This window comes from Callospermophilus lateralis, chromosome 17 (genome assembly GCF_048772815.1).
Source record: "Callospermophilus lateralis isolate mCalLat2 chromosome 17, mCalLat2.hap1, whole genome shotgun sequence".
Taxonomy (NCBI): domain Eukaryota; kingdom Metazoa; phylum Chordata; class Mammalia; order Rodentia; family Sciuridae; genus Callospermophilus; species Callospermophilus lateralis.
In genome coordinates this window covers 29,359,377-29,384,408 of record NC_135321.1, presented here as the reverse complement: position 1 = coordinate 29,384,408, position 25,032 = coordinate 29,359,377, and the positions used below count along the sequence as shown (strand labels likewise).

General features: G+C 33.5%; 1 protein-coding gene across 1 annotated transcript in view; it reads right to left on the bottom strand.

Moving 5' to 3' along the window:
* Rit2 (Ras like without CAAX 2) overlaps nt 1-25,032 on the bottom strand; it is a 325,091-nt gene that overhangs the window by 73,128 nt on the left and 226,931 nt on the right. The window lies entirely within an intron of this gene.

The following is a 25,032-nucleotide window of genomic DNA, read 5'->3' as shown; positions in this document are numbered from 1 at the left end:
GTAATGAATATTAGTGTTGGTAGATAAAATTGAGAGCACTATGTTGTACTGAGGTTGAGAGATTGGATATACAAACACACAGTGGCCAGATCACACATAAAATAAAATTGACTTTTGGAAATCTTCCCAGATAACCAAATTCTTATCTACAATAGTTCAGGAAGCCAGAGTGCTATCAGTCACACTTGCAGGAAGCCAAATTGCTATGTCTAGTAACAACTCCCTAACTTTGATTCTCTACCTACACAGTGCAAGTGATAGTGGCTGACTCTCTTGTTGTAAATAAATAACTCTTTACTTGTTCTAAAGTCCTGGTCTTTATTTATATCCATAGAATATTCTTATACCATGTTATGGTTTAGATATGAGGTGTCCACCAAAAACTCACGGGTGAGACAATACAAGAAGATATAGAGGTGAAATGATCGCATTATGAGAGCCTTAACTCAATCAGAGAACTAGTCCCCTGATAGAGATTAACTGAGTAGTAACTGAAAGAATGTAAGGTAGTGCTGGATGAGGTGGGTCATTGGGGCCTTTGAGATAAAAATGTTCTTCTTTTAGAGCAGAGCTTCTCTCCTTCTTGGTGGTCCTGTCTGAAGCTACTTTCTTCCACCACAGTCTTTCACCATGATTTGCTGCCTCACCTCAGGCCTTAGGAATGAAGTCAGCAGTCTATGGACCAATACCTCTGAAATTTTGAGCACCCAAATAAACTTATCCTCCTCTAGTTGTTCTTATTAGGTCTTTTTATAGAAGTTGCAAAAAAGCTGACTAAAACACACCAAAAAATAATAACTGTCTCTAATATAAACTTAACTGTGCATTCTGTATTTTTATTAGCTAATTCTGGCAACCCTACTTACTATATGCCAAGAACTACTGTAAGAGTTAGACAAATATTGCTTTTAACTCTTACAGTATTCTGAAGTTGATATAGTTCCCAAATGGGTCAGCTGTGGCTTAGAGACATTTTGCAATTTGCACGAATGCTAGCAGGAGAGATTCAAAATCACTTCTGTTGGATGGCAAAGCTCATATAACTTTTACCACTAGGTTACTTTCCAAGGTTAAGACTGGCAATTCTACAATAAAATTGCACAACATTCTTGATTAACAAAACCTGAAGCTAACCTGCAAAGTGAAGAGCAGACAGAAATTAATACCTCAGGATCCTAAGCATGAGGAACACAGATCATATGCTAGATTAGGAGGAGGAAAGACAGGAGAGTAAAGAAATTGTGCCAAAGGCATGTTTCAATAAATGCTCTGATGAAAACCTCATTTAAAACATTCAAGTTATAAGCATGATCGTTATGATAGACATTTCAGAGAAGCTCATACATATTGTATTTTCCTTTCTCTCTCATCTCATGTTCACTGTAAATTTGTACAAATACAGGCTCCAATTGGCACTATAGCATCTTCTCATACATAAAGCCAAAATTAATCTTGAGAATTGTTCAGGAAAATGTGCATAATTGAAGTTATAAAATGATAAGATCCTACCATTTCTAATTCTCTTTCTTTAAGGAGTTATCATGATGAATTTTGGTAAAATGTGATTGCCAGAAAAAATATCTCTTGCTCCTGATAGTTTTTTTTAATCTAACAATGAATTTATCCACCCATAATTTTTGATAGTTTATTCTATAAACTTGAAATCAGAGTCAGTTTTAGGACATCAAACTCTGGTTTCCAGTTTGTATACCCTAAGCTTACTTCAAAACCTGATCTTCACTGCATATTTCAATAGCTATCATTCAATACCTATATTACACCAATGGAATAAGTATATTAAAGTTGTGTCATATTATTTGTCTTTCTTCTTGTAGTTTTAATTTTTACTTTTAATATTATGAAATACATATGTGTCCATGAATGTACTTGAGAATCATCTCCTTATTTTAATTAACCCAACCCCAATTATTACAATCTTTGAAGCAACTGATATTTACTATACATCATACTATGAATCTGCTCACTCCACCCTCCACAGATTTGTTATAAAGCTAATGTCACCTAAGTGTCACACATCCTGAATGCATGATGTCTTTCTATAGAATATTTTTTAAATATAAATTTAAGTCTTCACATTTTTCCCATAAAGTTTCATTTCTATGCTTTTTTTTTCATTATTTCTGGAAACCTCTAGCAAAATTAAGACTGATAAAAGCTCTATTTCCTGGGGTCTAATATGAAGCTAATTTCCTATGCACAAAATTTCTCTCTAGAGGATAGTATTTCTTCAAGACTTTACCGGTTCACCTTCTGCTGTGATACAGGCCTGATTGCTATTTGTTAATTTTATTTGCATTTGCTGATCCATTAATATATATCACTCACAACTCAACTTAGTTTCCATCTGGTGGAAATTATACAAGGATGTTATCAAACTGTCTAGGAGATAAAATAGCCTCGGGTCTTCTGTTATCAAAGTTTGTCATCCTCTAACAGAAACATATAAATTATCTAGTCATAAATAGAAGATGCAAGTATAAATTAATGATAAAAATAATTGATTTTCCCCAAACCATCATTTTATTGAATATAATAAATGTATCAATGTACTTTTCTGTGTTGAAGATTAATGTATGTATTTGTACATCATAGGAGATGGGGTGACTAGAAGTCTTAAAATATATCACTTGAGTGTTTATGAAACACAATAAGCAGAGCAGAGGCTTTATGAGAACCCTGATCTACTAAATCTTCCCACTTCAAGTTAGGATATATTTTCAATCACTCATTGAAGGATGAACTGTATCATCACTTTGTGAAGAAAGTTCTCAGTTCTGATTGTTTGCACAATGGCAAAACCAACTCCACCCAAAATCATAAGCAGCTCAATTAGAAAACAAGCTAATGAACATGTAGTTAATGCATAGTGAATATCCAGTATTGGTTTTTAGATTAAGAGGGGTCAAAGGTGTATACACAGGTAAAACTTTTAAATGATACAAACTAATGAATCCTAAATGAGAGACAATTTGAAACATACAAATTATAATACTGGTTGGGATTCTAAACATAAAGATTCCACATTCATTAGATGGCCTAATTTCCCTCCAAATATTACAGTTTCATATGATACATTTGATATAGGTAGCATGAGTGTTCATGACAACATTCCTTGTATTGAGATTTTTGAGGTAATTTTTTTCAACCTACACATTGTCCATCTCTTCTTAGGTTAACAACAAAAGTTCTCATTAAAAATTACCTTATTATCCATTTATGTGGTTTGAGAAGCTATTTGTTTTATGTTGCTGTAACAAAATACCTGAAGTTTGGCATTTTATAAAGATATTTACTTAGATCAAAGTTTATAAAGTCTAAGAACATGTCACTGGCATATGCTCAGCTCTGGTGAGGGCCTTCTTGTTATCTCATCATGTAGTGGGTGGCATTATGACAGCATGCATGCATGCAGGAGAAATCACAATGAAAGACAGGATACCAGAAATTAGTCATGACCATTGAATTTGCTGTGTAAGAACCTATCCTTGGGAGAACTATTCCATTCTGTGAGACCAGCATTACTCCCTCCAAGGAGTGGTGAAGATCCAATCATCTTCCACTATATCCCACATTTTAAAGCCTCTACCATCTCAACACTGTCATTCTGGGGACAAAACTTGCAGTAAAAGATACTCTGGGGAACACACTCAAACCATATCCTAGCCCTAGCAACTATTCAGTTCAGATAAGAACACGTGACCCAGGCCATAGGCAATCAGTGGATTCATTTCTCCTCAGAATTGTGATGATAGCCGGAATGACTACTTTTCAGGTAAATGGGAGTAAGGTACAAAACTTTTATTCAAACTACTAAGAAGGAGAAAATCTCTTTCCTGATAATGTGATCCTTGAGATGTACTGCTGGAGACCCCTGATGAGCCTTGAGAAGTGATTAGATAGAGAACAGAGTCATCCCATGGAAAATATGGTCAAGAAATAGGACCAGCTTCTCTTGATTTCAATTGAGCCTCTACAATTATAGCCTGTTGACAAAGAGGAAAACAGTTGGAATAAGCTCTTGAGATATTATTTTAAGGAAGAGAAAACTGAAAACTCAAAAATGTCTGATGACTTTATCAGATTCTCATTGATTTCTAAGCCAATGATATTTCTATTATCCCTTTGTATTTGTTGAAATCAATTAAATTCAATATATTTAGTACCTAACAGCAATCGATATTCTAAGTATGTGGGACACAATGGAAATAATGTTCAAACTCTAATCAAATAGCTGTTGCTAGAGATCAAGACAATTTGGTGATAGGCAATTCCACAGAGTGTGGTAAGAGTTATGGATGAGTTAATCCAGGTCTATGGGAACTCCAAGTTAAGTAAGTATATTCATCTTGTGGGGAAAAGTAAGAAAACACAACACATATGAACTTAAAACATTCCCACACAGATTCTTTTTTTATGTAGTTGTAGATGGACAGTATGCCTTTATTTGGTTTATTGTTATGTGGTGCTAAGGATTGAACCCAGTGCCTGACATGTGCTAGGCAGGTGCTCTGCCACTGAGCTATATCCCCAACCCCACAAAGATTCTTTCTATTAATGTGTACATACCTAAAACCCATGAACTTTAAAATCTGCTATTTTCACCTTTCAAAATATCCCTAGCTGATTACAGGTTTCTCCAAAATGCCACTCTTGTTCCCCAAATAATTAGATATCAAAAGAGAATGATGAATGTTAATTTCATAATTATAATTAGGAGATTATTAAGTAATTTTTAAAAACTTTTAGGTTCTGGCCAAGATTTCTTCTAGGGCATGACTACCTGTCTGGAAACCTGGTGCACAGAACTCAGGCACATAATGCACAAAAGAAAAGAGCTGAAGTAAGATATTTTATATATATATCTCCAGAGCTCCAGATTCCAATACAATTCTCTTCATTTATCATTTCATTGGCAACAGTGACATTGGAATAAAGCAAGCAAGCTCAGGGCTTTCTCAATTTAGAAAGTTATTGTGACCTATTTCTATGGAACTTTGGCAGATATATAACTGAGACTTAGATATCAGAAAATCATTGAGCTTTATAGCAATGACTGCAGAGACAATGATGAAACAGTCTTTCATCCAAGCAGTCTCAGAATACAGATTAAGTTTCCCAAATGCACTGATGTCTAAAGTGTAATCCAAATGACAATTAGAAGTTACTTTAGTAAAGATAAAGAATAGGAACATACATGCAAGAGGAAATGCATTACTTGTGGCAGGGATAGAAGGATTAAAATGTCTTAAGACATGTTAAAGAGAATCTAGCCAATAATGAGAACACTGTCGGGAGCCACATGTGGTTGTACATGCCTGTAAAACCTAAGAGGCTGAGGCAGAAAGGATCACAATTTTAAGGTCATCTCAGCAACTTAGTGAGGTGCTCTCCCAAAGTAAAAAGAGCTGGGAGCTGGACTTGGTGGCGTATGCCTGTAATCCCACCAACCCTAGAAGCAGAGACAGGAGCCTCAGCAACTCAGCAAGGCCCTAAGAAACTCAGAAAAACGCTGTTTCTAAATAAAATACAAAAAAATGGCTGGGGATGTAGCTCAGAGGTAAACCATGCCTGGGTTCAATTCCTCATAACAAAAAAAACAATACTGTCATCTGACATGAGACATACAATGAAAATATGTGATTATTAATGGTATGAGTGATGTCATCAGGGTGACATTAAAGTTTGAGATAGGGCATCTTAGTTGGCATTGCTGACTTTTCACAAAAACCTGAGAAAGTTGAGTGACCATAATGGGGTCAGGTTTTAATACCTTGACTTTCATGTAATTTATCAAATTTAAGGAGCTAGATAAATAAAATTATAAGTTGATAATTGTCTTATGGTATTATAGATATAGTGGTCAGCATTTTGAAGACCAACTGGAAAAATGAGAGGGGAAGAGATTGCTCAGGGATCACGTGAAGAGAAAAACAAAAGGAATTGAAGACGAAACTCCACCAGGAAGTAAAAATTAAAGGTCAATGTGAAACGATTCTCCAGAAGGACAAGTATTGAACTTTTAAAAATGGCAGGAAACCATTTTATGAATGGTTTACAGTCCATCAAATTTGACCACTCTTCCCAAAACTAGAGAAATCCAAACTTTGGATATAACAAAGTAAATTAGCAATAAATTAAATATCAATATTAGGAAATTACCAAATCAGAAATGGGAGCAAAATAATGTAGTAGGTGGTAGGAAGGAAATAACAAACATAAGAGCAGAAATTAATCTAATAAAAATTAAACTTTAAAAAGCTGTTAAAAATTAATAAAGTTAAACCATAGATTAATCTCTGGACATACTGAACAAGGTAAGAGAGAAAAGAACATGAAGAAAAACATTTTTTAAAAGACATCATTTATTATGTGAAAAATACTTAAACTAGGGGTAAAAGGGAACTTCTTTGACTATAAGAGGTATCTACAAAAAGTCCATAGCAAACATCATAATTAAATTTAAATGCTGAAGCTTTTTCTTTGAGTTTAGGAAAATGTTGTGAATAGCCGCTGAAAGAATATAAAATAATATTTCACCTGATTCCTTGCAAGACTTGGTGTTTGGAACTGGATTATGATCTTTTTTTTAAAAAAGAGAGAGATAATTTTTTAATATTTATTTTTTAATTTTCGGTGGACACAACATCTTTATTTTATTTTTATGTAGTGCTTAGGATCGAACCCAGTGCCCTGCGCATACCCGGCGAGCACCCTACCACTTGAGCCACATCCCCAGCACAATGATCTTTTGATATTTACTCTGGGATGACCATTGAGTTGTTCATTTATATTTTCACTTTACTATATGTGAGTTACACATCCCTCATTCTCCTGACTCTACTGACTGTAATAAATTACTACTTTTTGCTGTGCAGTAACAGGTTCAAATGTCTATCTTGGGGAGGGATTGAGGACATAATTCAGAAGTAGAGCACTTGTCTAGCATGTGCAAGCCCTGGGCTCAGTCTCTGGTACTGCAAAACAAAACAATGACAACAAACCAGGCTATTGGACTATTCCTGATAGAGGAAGGTGGTCAGTGCTTTGAACAAATATGACAACAATCATGGTTTGTAGACATGTTAACTTAGGGATAAAAGAGAGAAGCCTGGTATTAAGGGAGGTTCCCTTAGAGGGGCAATTTACTGAATATCCTATGGGAAATAACAGAAGTTTAGGAAAGGTATCCTGAGGTCTCCAGCTGTGATTCAAGGACTAGTGCTTTTTTTAATGCTCTTCCTGAGGAGGTCCCTTCCCTGGGATCACTGTGGATCTTAAACAATATTCTGATCTTAAACAATATTCTTTATCATTGAAGCAGATGCCAAAAGGTCATTTTCATTTATAAAAAAAAATGACACAATTTCTCTCAGTTTAAAGATAGTTTTCTGATCCAGAGAAATTCTAGGGAGTTTCTATAATAAATTCTCATGCACATAAAGATAGCTAAGTCACACTTGGGCCTCCAGTCCACATAATCATAATTTCTAGACATAATATATAATTATTCTAAACATTTTATATTAAGGAGATTTAAGTCTGGAGCATCATATTTTCCCTGTTGGAGAGAGAGCTGGAATTATTTATAACTATGTTCTTGGGCTTTGGAAGAGTAATAATTACAGTCTGAAGTATGATTTCCAGTGTTCTAAGAAGCAAAATATAACATACGTATATTCTTAAAATAAGTCAAGAGTAAGAGCATTAAAATTTGATTTGTTTGAGCGATGTTTTTTAGGTGGTTAACTAACAGGACCAAATAAAATAACTAACTCTGTCATCAGACTGGCTATAAGAGTTATAGAGTTAGTTCCTTATCACTTTATGAAGTACTGTGATAGCCACTGTGATCTGGCACCTAGCTGCCCTGTAATGGAGGACTCATTACCCAGCTGCTGGGAGTGTGGCAAGCAGATAATCTTCAGGTGTCAGCTCCTTTGGACATTGCTTCTCCTAACTCATTCTCCTTCACAGGGAGGCTGTCATCCTAAATGTATCAATGCTGAAGTATAAGAGTCTGTCCACCTGACTTTATCAGGATAAAGGCAATTCTAGCTGCAGAACCCCAAATGGGATTGGCTGACATAGTTAGAAAATACAGATGTTAGAAGTAACTTTTTGGTGCTTAGTATTGTCTGATTTTAAGAGAAACAAAATTGTTGATTATTATTATTTTTCTATGATAGGTCTACAAGCCATAATCACTATTTCTAAGCCTCCTCTCCTCTTGTAATTATGAAAGTAGATTATGAGAAACCAAAAAGAACAGTTCTCAAAGTGCCATTACATGTAAGCGTATTTTAGAATCAGATCACTGGGATTCAAATCCAGGTAACCACACTTATGAGCTTTAAAACCGTTCACAATTTATAACCATATGCTTAGTCTTAGTTCTCCTATGGGTAAAAATTGATTTCTTTCAGGCTAAATGTGAAGAATAAATGTGAAAACTAAATGTTCTGCATAGTTTGTGTAAATAATAAATACCCAATATATTTATTGTTATTACTGATATTTATATTAGTACTGTGGAAGTACCAAATTATTTTTGAGCTTGAGAGTAGACTTCAATATCAAGAAAAATAAAAAAAACCTTCCTTTATGCACAATTCTTCAAATAATAAAGAAAATCATGGGACATTATCTATCACTACCTCATAAATCTAAGCAGGATAATATCCGTCAATTATCCAGCCGCCCAATGAAGTATGATGAAGTGTAAATCTCCAGGAAGAAAGATAGAATGCTGGTTTGCACCTCATTCAATAATGACTTTTCTGAACTGGGACAAACCACTTAACCCTCTTGGTACCCAATTATTTTATATAATTAGGCCTGTACTAGATGAGTTCTAAGTTTCCTTTAAACTATAATAGATAATAAATCTTAGGCTAATTATTCTAAAACTAAGATCCAAAATTTCTTTCCCTTCCATTCCTTAAATATTCTAGAAAGTGGATTCTTAAGTTTGGAATGAAACACCTCATATATTTCTACATGTGTATATATGTGTGCACATGTGTGCAAATACATGTGAGAACAAACATACCAAAATGAGTAAATTGTTAATGAATCCACTTGGAGTTGCACAAGGATATTTAGGAAGAAAGATCCCTGGCAACGAGAATTCTTTGGAATGTTCCACCTTTTACCTCTTTATATTTAATTTCCTATCAAAACAATGACTTAACATCTGGCCAGAAAATTCAAAATGCCACCAATTTTGAATGATTTTGCCCTGGGGCATGGCTATCACTCAGTTTCACCATTACCCACATTACCTAAATTGCTTGAACATGTTTATGCACAGTTAATGGATTGTATTGTGAAGAGTAAGGTTGGTCTGGACATAAATCTGGTGGCAGAACACATTTGATAACTGTGTTAATGGTTTTTATGCATGAATTCCATTTACACACCAAAAGGACTCACTGGCCAAGGTACTGCTAGAAGATGAAGTGATTGCAAAGATTTGGGGGCAGATTATTGAGAATAGATGAAAAATAGTTACATTCTCATATTCTAATCAGAAAATCGAAAGTTTAGGGGAAAAATGAAGATAAAGAATATGCAAAAAAATCATGGAAGAAATGTGTAGAATATTTAATATTTACTTTGATTTTACTTTGATTCTCATGCAAAGTCAATTAAAGTTGTTTTCTTCACAGCTTGGCTTAGGGCCCTACCTATTTTTTCATGCTGGCTGTAACTACTACTTTTTGCTGAATGTGTCCTTAATTCCCTGCTCTGATAACCAATGTCACTGTTGTGATAACCTAGTAGGCATTTCTCTAAGGCTCTGTCCTGTCACCATTGAATGCATTGTTTCCAATTACTCTATAGTTCTCAGAAGCCAGGAACCAGATCTTATGTTCTTTTGAATCCTCTCCTTTCCCTATTACAATAATATGTATGGACAAGGTTCTCATGAGCAAGGAAATGAAAAACTGAATGATTCAATGTATCATTGAACTGATTAGTAATGCTAATGAGCAAATAAAACTTTATCTAATCTTGTTAAATTGATTCCCCTGTTTTATTCAATGTTTTAAAGTCCAGCCAAATTAGACTGTTTGTTACTTAGATATCTCAAGAATTTTGAGGCACTCTCTCCTACTTCTACAAAGCCATCTGCTTATCTTACCATTTTAAGATGTACTTTCAAATACAGAATATTGTTTAGTCTTGATGATAAACCAGGAGTATATTTAAAAGTCTTAATTTTGTCTGTGGGTTGTTATAGAATCTGATTTCTACACAATAGACCATTAGAAGGTTTTTGTCTTTTAGAAGCAAAACTAATGAAAACAGCATAATAAAAAAGAAGGGATTCTCAAAAATCCTAGCAAAGATATTGCTAGGCACTGCAAAGGCTTCGCAGTGTCTATCAATTTCTAGAATTAATTATATAGGCAGAAAAACTGAAAGGTGGCCAGTTTTTTATATGAATTTTTACCTCTACCCTCTTGCAAGGCACATACAGGTCTCACAGCAAGGATCTCTAATTCCCATGGATACTGTATGTTCCATGAGGCAGCTGCAGAGATGCAATGGCTGCAGAATGCGCATGATCCCACTGATACCTACCAAGTCATTCACATACCAAAGCGGCGACTCTGATCTTCAGTTAGGAAAATACACCAAGAGGGCATAATAGTGCTGGTCATCATCTCAATCTCAACTCTGCAACATGAAATTCTATTCTATGAATTAAGTCATTAAGTCTTGAAGATAGCGATTAAAATACAAAGTGTACCTTAAGACAGTAAAATCACAGCATATTATAATACCATTCTTTCTCATTTATAGCTTAATACACTTAGATGAGTTAGTTAATTAAGGTCCCAGCTGCTGCTTAAAATCTATGAACATTCCTCTAAAACTTAAGAAAGGTCAGTTTTGATAAAAACTGAATGTAGTACAAAAGACGATAATGAATTTAGAATGCAGAGGATTAGAGTTAAATGTCCTAGTGAACTAGGATATATGATAAAATATTAATAAGGTCCTGAACAGTTGAACAGATATAGCTAAAGAGGGGATTTGAGATAGGTTTAAATAATGGGAATCTCTGATGATATTCAGGCTCCTGGATTCCATTCTCACTTCCAATTTGTTGCTTCAAAATATTGTTGAGGAACAGAGTAAAGTTAATCTTCTATGGTAATAGAAGTCCATTGCAGTTTTTTTTTTTCTCCTAAAGATTTACCGCATTTTATGATCACATGCCCTCTGCAACCATGTTACCTCTGTCTTTAATGTTTATAATTTATCTTTCTTTCTAAAACTAAGTGAACTCAGTTCTCTTTTAAGACTATCTTTTAAGAGTTCTGTAGTGACTTGAAATAAATCTGTGATACCTGTATTGAATATATTTTTTAATATTAGCTAGTTAAACTTTCATAGTGATAAAATAATGATCAAGAAATAGATTTATCCACTGAATCATTTCAGGAGTTGATGTTGAGTTTTCCTAATTGAATCTTCTTTACTACATGTAGTTGTGACCACATTCAGAGTTACATCCTGGTCAGTTAACTCAGTCTGTATGTAAACAGCAAAGGATTCATAATTTGGAAAAAAAATATAAAACTTCATGCTCTATACTTTTATTTTTATACTTTTTATTTTTTTATTTACTTTTATACTTTTTATTCCTTATAACGAGTATTTAACCTTTGAATATTGAAAACATGAAACCTGCAGTGAGGAAACAGTCTTTTGTGCAGTTTACAAGTGTTGGGGGATCTATTTTCAGACCTATAACTTTATATTTTTGTTTCCTCACCTCAGACATTAAGCTACTGTTATAACCTTAATTCTGCCTCTGTAGAATTGCTAGAATATGAGCATTTTCTCGTATAGATCTTTATCCCCTATTGAGGCTAGTAAAGCCCTGTGTACATTCTCAATAATTTTAACTGGGGCTTTCTAGTTCTTTATGATTCTACAAAAATGAACCTCAACTATTTCTTCCTAAATTTCTGACTCGTGTGTTTAAACATAGGTTGCAATAAATGCTTAGAGAAAACTCTTGGCTTATATTCTGATCAAAGGACTAAATTAATTTCATACAAAAAATACTTATTTGTAATTTTTTTAATTTGTTAATTTCTTGTAAATTGTTTAAACTAAATCAAAAAGAAACATCCTATTCAGTCTCTACCTTCTCTTAATTTACTTGACTGGTGGCTGATTGCATTGCTTAGTTCTTTAACTGCCTTATAACATTAGTAATTTATTCTTCAACTTTTCTTTCTTTTATATTCTGAATATTTCTCCAGTTTTATACTTAGGCTGTGAATTTTTTGAGGGCCAGGGTCATGTTGTCACTATTTGGGCTTCCCACATTCTATAGCCCAACCCTTAGCACCAAGCAGTTTGAGTGCATATACTTTTATTTCTGATTAATAAGGGCCCTGATTCTCCAATCACTAGGACAAATAAGATGATATAAGTTTTGCCTGATTGACAAGGTTCTTGTCTTACTCAAAATGTTTTATTCTCAAAGTTAGTTCCTTTAGTAAATGTAGCAATTTTCTTTTAGTCTAAGAAATAACATACATTTACTTAATAGTAATCCTACATTTACTTCAATTAAATGCACTAAACTTCCTTCAGTCTTGGTAGAAACTGTAAATTCAAACTGGCCTTTGAGACTTAACCGAACAATTTTCTTTTCCTGAATTTCTGGGATCAGGCATATTTTTTTTTTTTTTTGTCAATGGGATCAAGAATAGAGTTAAGTAATATTGAGAATAAACAAAATAACTAAATTACTTGCTCTAGGGAATATTTGCTCCTAGAATATAAGACCATGTGACCCAATTAAAACAATGTAATAGGATGACTAAAAGCTTGCTTATAAAAGTTGACATTAAGACCTTCACCTTGCTATATCAACCTTCAACATCCCACAACCCAAGTTCCAAATCCTACAGCCACTTTCTTCTGACTTCCTCCTTTTGAGACACTAAGTGAGTCTATCAAAGTGGTATTCTCCCTTACTACAGTTCGCATAATTACCTTAGGTTTTCATTAATAATGTGTTCTTATAGAGAAATTTTGGGAGAGTCAACAGTGAACAACCTCCTAGAATATATATAATTCAGCCATCAAAATCACAAATTGTAAGTATCCTCATCTCTGAAAAACAGGAAAACATTTTGCACAGCTAAAATATGTCGCCATTGGATGTTATTATATGGGATTTTGAAATACTTTTTATATTTGTTAGGTAGCAATATGTGATGGGAGTTTTCTTTTGGTAGAGACTAGATTATTGTGTAGAGACTTTCTTCATCAGGAAAATACTCTCTTCTACCCTTCTAATACTTTCATTTAAACATTACCACCTTGAAATTTATGTAGAGATTAAGAGGTAAATTTTTATTTCAGAAGCACTTGGAAAGGGCAGAATAGTCACTCAAGATATACAATTATAAGAGAGGTTAACCATCTTCTGTTCACTGCTATAATTCACCAAATGTATCACACGATAAAATTCTGTGATAACTCACTTTTCCTGACAAAACCTGTAATGAGAACAGAAAATGGAATAAATTCATCTATTCACTTGACCCAATATGCAAGTACAGAGAGTGGAAATGCCATGGAATTACATCTTCTTAAAGTCACCATTCCACTGTAATCTCAGGGTTTCCTTAGATTACTTAGCTATTATCTTTTATATGCAAGACTCACCTTTCTTTCATCTTAATACATTCACACAATCTAGGCTATGTTATAGATAATAGCTATGGAGTTTAAGCTACAAAAATATGTTGAGTCCTGTTTTGCTATTTTTATTTCATATAGTTTTCTAGCTTGCTTCAAAGCTATTAGTTATATCAAAGGCTACTAAAAAAAGATGACCAGCAGACATTTGATAAATACTGAACAATATGTAGATCACTATTCTAATCTAATGATAAAATCAGTGAAATCCGTGCACTTCTTTCAAGATTGAGCATGTGTTTTCTGTCTTTATTGAGGATAATACCCAGTAAGAATACTAAATAAAAAGTGGCATCACATTTTTAATTAGATTTTGCTTTAAGTTCCATGTGACCAAGAGCAATCCACCTACAATTTCAATCTAAATTTCCCTTCTGAAAATGAAGGAATGTGATGAAAAAAGTGGATTGAAGGGGAATGGTTTTTGTTCTCTTCTTGAATAAGACACGCAGCAATGTCTGTAGACATTTTCAATTGTCATAGCTGAGAAGGGGGGAGCTCAGAGATGCAGTTAAACATCCCACAGCACACAGGACCATCCTCTATAGCAAACAATTACACATTCCAAAATGTCAGCTATGGTTGAGTTACAATGGACTCAAGCATCTCTCAAACATTCCTTCAACTTTTCTAGGTCTTCTCCTAATTTCTTTGTCCCTATGATTATCTTTATCTCATTTTTATGAGATGCACATTTGTGAAACAACAGCACTGAGTTGTTGGTTGTAAAATAAGATTTCTCATTACCCCGGTGTTATCTTTTTTATGACCTACTTAAAGAGATTCTTGGCACAAGATGTTTATTTGAATACACTAAAAATAATACTACAAATGAATCACCAGATTAAGCATACATTATAATGGAACAAGATAGAAGAGGACATTTTAGATGAAGGAATTCAAACCTGTAAGTGTCATTTACAACTATTTCCCACAGGAATCAGACAGCTCCTGGAAAAGACTTTGGTCTCTAACAAGTGAGGACTGCACAAAGAAGTCACCATGGAAGTTTTTACATCTCTTTATTTGAATGGGATATTTTCTGCAACTGTGTGTAGGGGCCTTGTTTAGGGGCAGGTTGCACAGCAAAGAGATGTATGGAGAAGATTGTCAGGTACCTTTTAATACTTGAGACTGTGGCACCAGGGCAGAGTCCATGGTTAGATAAGTAGGAGCAAAAGATGATGTGATAACATCCATTAGAGATTGCAAATTTGGGGGTATAAGTAGAACTGCTTTTGACCTCAGGTGACAAATGTTAGACAGATATAGAAAAAGGACATCATCCTGCTTTTCTTTGATACCTATCCTGCTCTGGAATCAAAGAATCCTCAGGAGTGGAAGCATTGGCACTCTCAGAGTAGGCCCTAATAACAGAGGGCTTTTAAGGGGCCTTCATCAAAATGATGTATGATTCAGCATAAGAAAAGGGAAGGAGAATCTCACAGAAAACAAGCAGGTACAGCCGCTCATTACTCAACAGAATATCCCATATCTAAGAAACCATTGTCTGCCTCTGAGTTTTATAGTTTTATCTCCTATATGTGAATCTATGATGCATATTGAGTTAATCCATAATTATTTGCATTTTTATATTGCTTAAGTGATTTTTTTTTCTATTGTGAACAAATGACCTGACAAGAACAATATAGAGAATATATAGAAGTTGATTTGACTCACAGTTTCAGAGGTCTCAGTCTATGAACAACTGACTCTGCTGCTCTGGGCCCTAGGTGAGGCAAAACATCAAGGTGGAAGGGAGAGGCAGAGGAAAGCAGCTCAGAACATGGCACCAGGAAGCAGAGAAATGGAGCTCCACTCACCAGGGACAAAATACAAACCCAAAGGGCATAACCCCAGTGACCTGTCTTCTCCATTCATACCCTCCCTGCCTACAGTTGCCACCCAGTTAAACCATTCATTTGGATTAAAAGACTATTTAGGTTGAGGCTCTCATAACTTAATCATTTCATCTCTTAACTTTTTTGTATTGCTCCACACATGAACTTTTGGGGGACACCTCATATCTAAACCATAACATTTATGGCATGAGGCTGGAATTCAAATTATTATTATTTTTGGTATATAGATACCCAGTTGAGATAACATTTTATTGAAAAAAATCAATTTGTTGTCATTGAGTTGTTTTTCTATACCTTTGTCAACAGTTAACCAGAGGTGAAAGGATTTGTTTCTATGCACTCATTTCTATTCCACTGATCTGTATGACTACCCTCATGACAATATTACACAGTTTCAGATGCTATGGATTTTTGTGGTAAGGTTTGAAATGGAAAGTGAGTTCTTCACATTTATTCTTATTCAACTTGGCTATTCTGGTTCCACTGAATTTCCATATGAATTTCAGAATGTCAATTTCTACTAGGAAGGTATCAGGGATGTTCACAAGGGTTATGTCAAATATTTAAATCAGTTCACAGACTATTGGCATCTTAAGATACTAAATCATCTGATTCTTGAGCAAGATATCTCCATTTATTTATGTCCTCTCTAGTTTCTATCTATGGTATTTGACAGTCTTCAGTATGCAAATAGTGATAGTTTCCAGTATGCAAATATTGAGCTTCTTTTGTTTGATTTATTACTAAGCACTATGTTCCTATGATAACATTAAAATAAAATTATTTTCTTAATTTAATTTGCAGAGTGTTAATTCCTAGCATATAGAAATACAACTCATTTTTGTATGTTGAATTAGTATTCCACCACCTTGCTGAATTTTATTATTATTTTAATAGTTTTGTTTTCAATTTCTTAGGATGTTTTGTATATAAGAACATGTCAGACTCAGAAAAAAATGGGTGAGATGTTTTATCTCATATGCAGAAACTAGTATAAAATGAGGGGGGAAAGTGGGGAAAATCAGATATTAAAGATACAGAGAAGATCAGTGGATAAGAAGAAGGAGGTCAAGACAGAGGAAGGAGGGACAGGAAATGAAAGGAAATGCAGAATGACTTTAACAAAATTACACTTGGTGAATCTATAAATGTATCACAGCGAATTCTACATTTATGTATATATGTATATAAAGCACCAATCAAAAATAAAAAAAAAATAAATGAGTGACAGGAAGACCAGTAGAGTAGAGAAAGGAGAAATGAGTGAGGGGGACAGCAAGGACTGAAATAGAGTAAATCAAATTCCATGCATGTATGATTTTGTCAAAATGAACTCAACTGTTGTTTAATGGTGTGCACTAGTAAAAGACAAAAAAAAATTAAAAAGGCTGTCATGACCTAAAACAACAACAAAAAATGTCATTGAAGAATATAGTTTTACTTCCTCTACAAACTGGATGACTTTCTTATTTTTTAATTTTTTTCTTGCCTATTTCCCTGACTAGAACCTCTAGATAGTGCAAGAGGAGATAGCCTGGACTTTTTCTTGATCTTGAAAGAAAGACTTTCTATCTTTCAGCATTATATACATTATTAACTATGGATAATTTATAGATGCTCTTTATTATGGAAGAGTTCCATTGATCTTCTCTGTATCTTTATAATATCTGATTCCCCCACTTTCCCTTCTGAGTCTGACATGTTCATATATACAAAACACCCTAAAACATCAACAACAGAACTATTAAAATAACAATAAAGTTCAGCAGGGTTGCAGAATACAAATTCAATATACAAGTTCCTTTCCATCCCTAGTGTGCTGAGTATTTTTGCTAGAGCAGGGTATTGGATTTTGTAAAATATTTCATGTCTATTGCCATATTTTTAATTTTTTTTGGTCTTTTATTCTCATGAATGATTTTCATATGCTATGCCAAACTAGGATTCTAGGGGAATATTCCACTTGGCAATTAGTTATAATCCTTTATATAAGATGCTGAAATTGCTTTGCTAGTTATTTTCCTGTGCATTTTTTATCTATTATTCATAAAGAATATTGGATACTATATTCTTCTCTTTTTGTGTCTAATTGACCTCGAAAAATTATTTGAACAGTGATTTTTCTTGTTTGTATTTTTAAAAAGAATTTGTAAGTTTTTTGTATCTATTCTCGCTTCATCTTTTGGGAAAGTTTGTTGGTGAAACCATGAGATTTTCTTGTGATTAATTTTAAATTGTTAATTCAAACTCTTTACTGTCTTTAAGTCTTTTTTAATATTCTATTTCTTTTTTCAGTTAATTCCAATAGTCCATGTTTTTCTAGAAATATGTCCTTACATGTAGGCTACCTAATTTACTGAAATAAAGTTATGCAGAGTATTTCATTATTGTACATTCTATCTCTGTAAGTTTATTTGTGATGCCTTTTATTGATTAATTTCTCATTTTATCAATTTGAACTTTTATTGCTCTTATTGTTGTCAGTATAATTATTGATTTTGTTAATCTTTCAAAGAGCCAAATTTCAGTTTTAATGTTTTCCTCTATTGAGTTTTTACTTTTTTGATTTATTCTTTCCCTAATCTTTATTGTTTCCTTCTTTCATGTATTTCAGTTTTATTTTGTTCTTCTTTTCCTACTGTCTAAAATTCCAAGTTTTAATTATGAATTTGAGATATTTCAAACATGAGCTTTGATAACTATAAATTTCTCAATAATCACTACAATAGCTACATATTATAAATTTTGATGTTAATTTCAAATTTTCTTTATGATTTCTTCTTTGATCTCTTATTTATTTATACTTGTGTTATTGTAAAATACAGATATTGGTGAATTTCCAAATATCCTACTTTTACCAATCTTTCACTTAATTCCATCATGGTCATATAAAATGCTTTTCATTATTTCAATCATGAGAAATGTATTGAGGATTGTTTTGATTACTCTACATGACAGTAGAGTCTATTTTGATATATTTATACAAACATGGAGTATAGCTTATTCTAACTAGGATCCCAGTCCTGTGGATGTGCATAATGTTGAGATTCACTGTCATGTATCCTTATGTGTACATAGGAAAGTTGGGTCAGTTTATTTGCAATGTCTTTCTTAATCCTATCCTTCCTCTGTTCCCTTCATTCCCCTTTGTCTACTCCAATGAACTTCTATTCTTCCCCCACCTTGTGTGATAGCATCCACATATCAAAGAGACCATTCAACCTTTGTTTGTTTGTTTGTTTTTGCAATTGGCTTGTTTTATTTAGTATAATAGTCTCCAGATCCTCCATTTACCGGCAAATGCCATAATTTCATTCTTCTTTAAGGCTGGTTATATCCCATTGTATAAAGATACCACATTTCGTTTGTCATTTCATCTGTTGAAGTCACCTAGGTTGGTTCCATAGCTTAGCTATTGTAAATTTAGCTGCTATAAACATTGCTGTGCCTGCATCACTGTAAAATGCTGATTTTAAATCCTTTGGATATATACCAAGGAGTGAGATAACCTGGTCAAATGGTGGTTCCATTCCCAGTTTTTTGAGGAATCTCCAAACTGCTTTCCAGAGTAGTTGCACCAATTTATGGTCCTACCAGCAATGTACAAGTATATGCTTTTCCCCATATCCTTGCCAACATTTATTGTTACTAGTATTCTTAATAATTGCATTCTGACTAGAAAAAGATGAAATCTCAATGCAGTTTTAATTTGCATTTCTCTAATTGCTAGAGATGTTGAACGTTTTTTCATGTATTTGTTGACCTTCTATATTTCTTCTTTTGAGATTATCTTTTAGTTTTTTGCCCATTTATTGATTGGATGATGATGATGATGATAATGATGATGATGGTGTTAAGCTTTTGGAGTTCTTTGCATATTCTGGAAAATAATACCCGAGGTGTGGGTGGCAAAGGTTTTCTCCCATTCTGTAGGCTTTCTCTTCATGACCTTGATTATTTCCTTTGCTGTGAACAAGCTTTTTAGTTTGATACCATCCCATTTACTGATTCTTGATTTTACTTCTTGTGCTTTAGGAGTCTTGTTGAGGAATTCAGTTCCTAAGCTGACATGATGGAGAATTGGACCTGCTTTTTATTCTAGTAAGCATAAGGTCTCTGGTATAATGCCTAAGTCCTGGATCCACTTTGAGTTGAGTTTTGTTCAGGGTGAGAGTGGTTTAATTTCATTTAATTACTTATGGATTCCCAGTTTTCCCAGCACCATTTGTTCAAGAGGCTATCTTTTCCCCAATGTATGTTTATGGTGCCATTGTCTAGTATGGGCAACTATTTATGTAGGTTGGTTTTTGGTCTTCTATTCTATACCATTCATTAGTTTTCATGTTTGTTTTGGTGATAATACCAAGCAGTTTTTGTTAGTATAGCTCTGTCATATAATTTAAGGTCTGGTATTGTGATGCCTCCTGCTTCAATTTTGTCACTAAAGATTGTTTTGTTCATTCTGGGACTTTTGTTTTTTTTTGCAAATGAATTTCATGACTGCTTTTTTCTATTTCTATGAAAGACCTCACTGGAATTCTAATAGGAATCACACTAAATCTGTATAGCACTTTTGGTAGTATGGGGATTTCCTCACATCAGTATAAACATCCTTGTCTCTAGTAACAAATTTCTCTTTAAATCAATATTGCATGATATTACTGTAACCACTCCAGCTCTGTTACCATTTCAACAATACATTTTTTTTCATCCTTCCACTTTAAACTATTTGAGTCTTTGAATCTAAAATTTAACTTTTTTATGTCTGGGATCCTGCTCTTTGTCTTTCATGTTTTTTTTTCCCATAATTCTTCTATTAGTGCCTCATTTTGTGTTAAATAGGTATGATTTTATGTTATTCATTTCTTTTACCACTTTCTTTTAAAGTATTAGTGGTGTTTCTGGGGATTATTCCTACCATCAATTTATAAAACGTTCCATTCAATAGCAACTTCAAGAACATTTAAAACCTTACTCTTATGTAGCTCTCTTTCTAACCTCCATTATGTTGTTATTTCCACAAATTGCCTTTATAATTGTGTATACATCAGCTCAGATTTTGTTTATTACATGTGCATCATTATTTGAATCAATAGGACAAAAACATTAAAAAATAACAGAATATGCTTTTAAAATAATTATTATGTTGTTACTATGTAATTACTATGTTATTTTTGTGAATTTGGTTTTTCTAATGTCTTTATGGACTCCCTTTTGTATTTTTTTGTAACATAGTTCTGCTGCTGACCAACTGTCATTTTTGTCTCATAATGTCTTAATCTTTTATATTTTTTGAAGAATAGTTTGAACACATTGGTTATTTGACAGTTTATTTTCATTTAGCATTTAAATATGTTACTTTATTGCCTTCTTATCTCCCTAGCTTCTAGTGATACATCAGCTGTTAATCATATTGATGATTCCTTATACATTATGAGCCACATCTCTCATTTCTGCTTTCAGAATGTTCTCATAGTCTCTGGCTTTTAACAGTTTATGATCTATCTAGGTGTGGCTGTCTTTGAATTTATTCTACTTGGAGATAGTTGAGCTGATTAGATTTGTATATTAATATTTTTCATAAATTTATGGAGTTTTCAGACATTAACTTTTAAAATATCATTTCTATGTAACCTCTTCTTCTGGAACTATCATTATGTATATGGTGGTATGCTTGTGGTGTGTCACATATCTCTAGGGTTCCACTCTTTTTCTTTCTTTCTTTTTTTTTTTTTTTACCTCAGTTTGGACAATCTTAACTAATCTATCTTCAAGTCTACAGATTCTTCTATCTAGTCAATAGTCTTTTGAGATATTCCAATAATTTATTTTTTCATTTTTGTACTCTCCATTTCTAGAATTTCTTCTTCATTTTTATAATTATCTATTATTGATATTTTCAATTTGGTAAGATATTTTCTTCAAACTTTCCTTTAGTTTTACATGCTTGCTTGGTTTCCTTTAGTTCTTTGAACACGTTCAAGATATCTACTTAAAATTTACTGTAAATCAAAAACCCAGTTTGATTGGCTTTGTTTTGCTTAAGTATCCTTTTCTGTCTCTTTCCATGTTTAATTTTTGTTGTTGTTAATAACTGGACATAATTTGAAAAATCAGGAAATTATTATTGATGGCAATTCCTTTTCTGTCCATGGTTCATTGTTTTTATTGAAACTATTTGTTGGATGAATGACTTTCCTGGATTAAGTATATAAAATCTGTGTTCTTTGTTACATGTAATCTCCCCAAATCTATGCTTGTTTAGGGTAGTGAGCACAAATATCTTGAAATACCTTGAGTGGACAGAATTGCTTAAACACCTTTGATCAATACTCCTCTTATGGCTCACGACTCTGCTTATCCTTCACTTCCTGCTTGCTCAAAACCTCAATTTCAGCAATATTTAGTGTTTAGGGACTACTCAGGCTTTTCTGGGTCATGTGATCTGTCCTTCCTTCATTCACATGCGTTATGTCAGAGCCCTTATGCATATTTTATTTCTAAAATTTCCTTTCAATATTTTTTAACTACCATCTTTTTTTTGTTCTGTCTGGTGTTGCAACTTTAGAGAGCTGCTAGTTTTGTTGTTGTTGCTGTTGTTGATTTGTTTTGTTTGTTTTTAACAAATGTTTTAGGGATGCATCTTCTTTCACTGATTAGTTCCAAGTGACAACAAATACATTAAAAACCTTGTTATTGGAACTCTTCCAGGGAACACTCAGAGAAGTTGTGCAGTACACTAAAGATTAGTTTCCTGGGAGATTTTCATTCTGTGCTTTCCCATGCTGGTGGCTAACCACAGGTTTTCACAGACACTGTGATTCCAAGGCCATTGCCATTCAGTGCTACTCTGGAACTTGGAAGAGGGAGATGGGAATGGAACAGGTTAAAACACTACCAAGATCAATGCTCTTACTGAGATTCAGATATTTTTCTTTCATAAATCCTCATATAATTACAGCAATTACTTAGTTAATTTTCAGATTTTTAGGAAAGTTAATTTTGACCATTTTTGTTAGTATCCTCATTAAATTGTGCAGAAAGAGATTTATACATCTTTTTTTCCACCATTCCAGAAGTGCTTTTCTGTCCCATTAGAATTTGAACAAAAAGTATCATGTGGGTTCCTTTGATCTCTACTTGGGAAGAGATGAGGAAAATGGAGTGAGAATGCCCTGCCCATAGGGAGTGCTATCTCTTTTGAGGCATAGAAAACCTTCTGCCAGCCTCTATGTGGTCCTCAGCAGGCTGCACAGGGCTTCACAATAAGCCTTGATTTTAATGTGTTCTTTATCCTAGTAGACAAGCCCGTAGGCAGAATTTGAAAGACAGGAGATGAACCAAAGTGAAAAATAACCCCACTCTACGCAGCCTGCTCAGAGGATGAAAGCATCTGTGCAGGTAATACTTTGTATAAGGAAATAATGTTTCTTTATTAAAATTACCTGTCTCTGAAAATTAATCCTTATTTTTATTAAGTAGGAATAGGTATGCATATACTCAAATGTACAGGGAAGTTGTAGTGTTTTTTTTTTTGTCTATAACTGTTCTGATATTTATAATACAATTTATAATTATGTGTAGTGAGGAAATAAATGAAACAACTATCCTTGAGCAATTTGCTTTAAAATTTGTTAGGATGCAATAATTCAGTCTACATAGGTTTGCTATTTACTTGATAGTCCACATTCATCTCTGTCCCTTTAGCCACTGTCAAATGGTTTATCCGCATGGGGAAGGAGTTTGAGTAACACAGTGACAGTTAATGAAACGAGATTCCCTTGCCTCCCTCTCTTGTAAGTCAGGCATCTATTTTAATAAGCACTTATTTCAGAACCTCTAATCTATATCTCTGTGGTAAAATTATCAAATACCTGACCACAGTATGCTCCATGGCAGACAGGCTGATTCTCAATGCAATGTTCGTGTAATAGCATGGTTAAATCTAATAGATACAAAGGAGAATCTGTCTATCTGACCATGCTGTTCCACCTGATCAGTAAGTTGACCCTCTTCCTAGGGTGATTTGGTGTAATTTTCTTGCGTAATTTTGCAGAGAACATTCTACTATAGCTTCTAAAAGTATGTATGCCAAGAATCTCTGTGTCCTCTATTTCTATCATTTTATTCAAATACATTCCTCCCTCTTCCATAAGCCCATGATAAACAGGGCCTAAAAAAAAAAAAAATTAGAAAGAATGGCGTGTGGCATGATGCTCCATGGTAGAGTGATTGCCTGATACACCAGGGTCATGGCTCAATATATGGCACAGCAAAAAAGGAAGAAAAAGAAGGAAAGGAAAAAAGAAAAAAAAGAAAAGAAAGAGGAAATATATATTTTTTAAAAATGGCTGGCTTTTAATATTATAACCTTAAAGTGTAATATCATTTTAAATAATACAAGTACTTTTTCCTCTCTGTAGTCCTACTCCCACAATCCTGGTTTCATCTTTTCACCTAGAAGCTGGATATTTAAGCCTAATGGGGGACAAAATTAGACATTCCAAAAAGAGAAAAAAAGAAAGAAAGAAAGAAAAAACAGCAGACAGCATATTATCCTTCCTTTTCTCTTTTCTCTTTTTTAAAAAAATCATTACATACATCTGTAATATGATCCAGAAAGTCAAAAAGAAGACTTTTGATGCCAACATACTTCATTATTTAAATGACATCTACTGAAAATTTATCAAAAAGCAGAAACCAACAGTTTCCAGCCATTGGTTTCAAATTTAAAATTTCAAAATTAAACTTGTGAATTTGTACTGGTAATTCAATACTTTGTACGTCAGTTAAAATATGATTTACTTCTCACAAGCTCTCCATTTACACAGTTTTCATGAATGCCTTGTTGTATATTATACACAAAGGACTAAGCTCTACAAATGAATATCCAAACTGCCTGAACTCAAGTACACACCTGTCAACTCTAGCATTCAGTCCTGTGACCAGATATCACTTTACATTGTCACTTAACTCTCTGTTATAGGCTTATCTAGCTTTCCTAATAAGATTTTGAAATTTTTGAGAACTAAAGACAAATCTCTTAATTCTTTATATGTTCAATGATACACATGATTAGGTTATGAATAATTCTATGGGGCAGAAAATGTATACTGAATAATCTAAAAATCATGAAAAAACTATAATTTCTACAAAGATACCATTTTAGAGTCATATACTTCTTGATTTTCTGTTTCTGGTGCTTTGGGAAAAATATAAATGTATGTATTTATTTTTTTTTAAAAGAAAACCATTTTTTTCAGTTGTTGATAAACCTTTACTTTATTTATTCATTTATATGCAGTGCTGAGAATCAAACCCAGTGCTTTACATGTGCAAAGCACCACTGAGCTACAACTCCAGCCCCCAAGAGGCATATTTTTTAAAATGAAGTATTCCATGTAATAAATTG